This window comes from Stegastes partitus, unplaced genomic scaffold (assembly GCF_000690725.1).
Source record: "Stegastes partitus isolate 25-593 unplaced genomic scaffold, Stegastes_partitus-1.0.2 Scaffold1357, whole genome shotgun sequence".
Lineage (NCBI taxonomy): Eukaryota > Metazoa > Chordata > Actinopteri > Pomacentridae > Stegastes > Stegastes partitus.
Window position 1 is genome coordinate 243,475 of NW_007579088.1, and position 4,365 is coordinate 247,839.

Sequence of the window (4,365 nt, forward strand, 5' to 3'; positions counted from 1 at the left end):
ATGCTAATGATGCTCATGATGCTCATGATGCTAAGATGCTCATGATGCTAATGATGTTAAGATGCTCATGATGCTAATGATGCTAAGATGCTCATGATGCTAAGATGATCATGATGCTAATGATGCTAATTCAGACTAACAGTCAATCAGTTTGTAGGTTCAGACTCATGGTTCAGGAACTCTGTCGGTCTCAGTTGGTTTTCAACCCGTCGGTTCTGGTCGGACCTCATCAACCTCCTCAGAGCCTCCGTCATGGTGCTGAACTCCCATGATGCTCTCTGCTGCTACAGGAAGTGCGTTTTAGCAGGAATAGCATAGATCTGTTCTTTACATTTCCGATATATTTTCCTGAACTCGCTGCAGAACTCCACGATGATCCGCTCCGGTGGCGCCGAGCAGCGCGTTGAAAGTTTCAGGGTCGGTTCAAATGAAGCACATAAAAACCTCAAAGACCCAAAAAGGGGTAAAAGTTTAGCAGCAAGACGTAAAAACACGGTGGAATAGTGTTAAAAATAAAACTAAAACTGGTAAAAACAACTGGAACAAGTGTGACCGGGATGTTTTAACTGATTTACAGTAAAGTCGTGACATTTTTCAGCCAATTATTGTAAATTTCATTGTAACTGAACAAATTCCTGTTTGTAAAAATGCAGGATTTTCATGTTATTTACAGTTAAAATGTCGATTCTGAGATTTTACTAAATTTTATTTGGAATTTAACAAAACAGGTAAAATCTGTAAAATAACAGTAAACATTATTTTTACAGTTATTTTAACAGTTTTTTTGGTAATTATTACATTATTTTAGTTATTATTTACATTTTTTTAAAGTTATTTTTTCAGTTTTTTTAAGGTTATTGTTATTATTTATTTATTTATTGTTTTTTTTAGTTATTGTTCCAGTTTTTTGTCGTGATGAACCAACCAGGGTTTTCAGCAGCACTGAGCGTTGCAGGTTCAGTTGTTTACATGTTTTCTGCTCCACCTGCAGGTTTCTGACCAGAACCTTTGCAGGTTGTCTTCATGCAGAAGCTGCAGGTTTCACTCTGAGTTCGTTGTTTTCTGGTTTAGCCGTCGGCTGCAGCGTCTCTGATCCAGAGTCTGATCCGGATCTGCTCCAGCATCACTTCATCAACCGGCCCATTCGCTCTGAGCGCCGGCGCTGATCAATACGATCGATAAGCGATGCAGCCGAGACGCAGCTCACGTCTTCATCTGCTCCGCCTTCAAAATAAAAGCTGCTCAGTGAGTCTGGACCAGCAGAGGAAGTTAATCCTCCTTTAATCCTCTTTTATTTCAGTTTCTACGTCAGTTCAGGTCGATCACAACAATCGATTCGTCTGTCGCTCATTTTCAGGAAAAACTTTACGAGTTGCAACTTTTCTGGTCGTAAAGAAAAAACCTTTGAGCCGTGAATCGATCACGTCACACTTCAGCTGTTTGTTGATTCATCTGCTGGTTTCAAGTAGAATTTTATGAGATTTGCAGATTTCAGATTCTCTGTGTTTCTCGGTCATGTAGAAGATGTGGAGGTTTGGATGATGCTGCCGCCGCCGTGCTTCACTGTGGTGACGGTGGGTTTTGTCCTTTCTGGTGATATTGTGCATTTTTTTTAGTTTTTGTGATTAAAGGAAAGTGGAAAATGAATCCTGTTTGGGGGGAAACAGAAAATCTAAAGTGTCCAGTGACCTGGTTGTTAAAGCGTCTCCAGATGTTCTGACGAGTGGTTCTGGGTCAGAGTCAGTTTGGTTTCGGTTCCTTGTTGGTTTGGAGGTGCACCTGAAAGATGAAACTGTTCATCTTCAGGTTTTCTTGTCAAGGTGTTTGGAGGCTGCATGATGCCGCCGCCGTGCTTCACCGGTGATACGCTGGTTTTTAGCACAATAAAGACAGAAAAGGTTCTTAAATGATGTGTTTGTATTTAATTTGGCCGCGTCACGGTCAGCATGAAACCTCCTCATCATCATCATCATGAGGCACGACGGCAGCATCACACGTTGGCTTTTATTTAGCTTGAACTGAAACAACTTTGAAACTTAAGACAGATGAAGAGTGTGACGATGATGATGATGATGATGATGATGATGGTGACGATGATGATGATGATGATGATGATGATGGTGATGACGATGATGATGATGATGATGACGATGACGATGATGATGATGATGATGACGATGACGATGATGATGATGATGATGATGACGATGATGATGATGACTATGACTATGACGATGATGATGATGATGATGATGATGATATCAACTCAGAATTAATGATTTTGTCACTTTTGTAGAAAAGCTTTTAACCGCTTGTCGTTGCGTCCTAACTTGAGCATCGATGCGGTTCTGAGGCCGGTGTCGTCGTTTGTTCTGGGTTTTGACATGAGAACGTGTTAGATTGAGTTTAACCAGTGGATCAGGAGGTTCTGAGCTGGGTTCTGGATTCTCCCGACATCCCAGCTGACGGAGGTCATGATGCAGGTTTCTGATGATTGAAGCTCTGCCGGTTCCTTCTTGTTCTTCCCTCAGCGGGACGATCCGGCGTTAATGCTGCTAATTAAATTAACGCATTAACACACACAGTGATTATTTTTAATGGGCTCAGTAATGAAGTAATGAAGCCGAGTCGGGTCGGACCAGAACGCCGTCTGGAAGCCTCGATGTCTTGGACGTGTGACAGTCGGAGGCTGTCGAGGCTCCGGCTGCATGTTTAAGAGCTTTTTTCCCACAAAGCCGCCGAAGAAGCAAAAACAAACGTCTGCTGTGTTGTCGTGACTTCCACGAGGCCTGATTGTGTTTTATTGATCGCTGATTGATCGGAAGGTCCAGTTAAAGGGGATGAGAACCAACGGCTCACATCTTCTGCTTCGGAGGTTTGTGGGTTTTCCTCGGCTCAGTAATTGAAGGTGTTTAATGAGTTTAACCCTTCGAGCTCCAGCAGCAGCTCCTGGTTCTGCAGCTCTACAGAACCAGAACCTGAAGCAGGACTCGGTCAGAACCGTGGACGTTTTCTTTGTGTTACGAAGCACAAAACAGGATTAAAGCTTAAAAAATACAGAAACCAAAGTGGAGCGGCTGGAGGAGGAGTTTACAGTTTGATTGTTGGTTCGTGTCTCGTCGTTTGTTTCCTGTTTCTGTCCTTTGTGCTGCGTTTTCCTCCTTTTGGGTCTCATTTCATCGTTTTAATCGTCTCTGAGGTGGAACTTGTTCGTCTTTACTGAGAGATGAAATGAAAATACAAGAAATAAATCTGACTCATGAGACAAAGAGTCACAAAATCTGAGACGAATGTTCAATAATAATGATTTTAAGCTCAGATTTGGTTCATTTCTACGATGAGACGGAACATTTTTCTGTTTTTACAGCTTCTGTCTGATGGATTCATCTGAAGGATTTTATTTCATCTTTTAAAACTAAAATCAGACTTTTAAAGCTGCCGGATCAGAACCTCAGCATCTGGTTGGAGGAAATTCTGTATTTTTGTCCAAATGTTTAATGATACCAGAGAACAAAGAGGATTTTCAGCTCCGACTGCTTTCAGTCACTGATCATCAGTTGGTTCTGTTTCCTGATTCTGGTGATTCTGACCCGGATGATGGTTTGCTGGTTCAGAGGTTTTATCGTCCACATGATGCTGCAGTGAAACATGAACTCCAGCTTCTGCAAACTTCTGATTTCATGTTTGAAGCTCGAACGCTGCGTTTGTTTGATCCAGATGTTGGTCTGGCTCCACTGCTGTCTGTTGGACTGAACCGGGTCTGCTTCGGCTGATCCGTTGTGTGCTGGACACGACCGAGCCTCCTCTTCATCCTCCTCATCCTCCGGAGGTTTCCCTGCCTCCTCCTCTGCTTTGCGGCGACTCAGCCAAAACCGAATGGAAAACAATTTAGCCGAGTCGCGGCTTCGCCTTTTAGACACCAGAAATGAAATAATAGGCAGAGTGTCGGGGCCCATTGATCCGGCGCTGGCCGTGAATATCAATGACGGGGAGATAAATGCTGCTGCACAGCTGCAGCTCTGCACAGCGACTCAGCTGCAGGAAAAAGACTCCTTTTATTTAAAGCAACACAGCAGCTTCACTCAGAGCTGCACATGAAAGACAAACACGCCCCGGAGAGCCCGGCGGCCCGGCGCTCCGTCCTGGATCACAGTCCAGCCCACGTCAGCGGAAAAGGTGGAAGACCTGAAACCCATCCAACAGCCCAGAGCCACGGCGAGGGAGCCGGTCGCAGGATCTGGTCTACGTTTGTTCTGGAAATTAAGGTGAAAACAACAAGAAGGAAACGTTAAAATAACCTTTAATCCAACGCTGAGCTGAGAAGCTTCAGGTTTTATGAAACTCTGTGTTTGTCAGCTTGGTGCA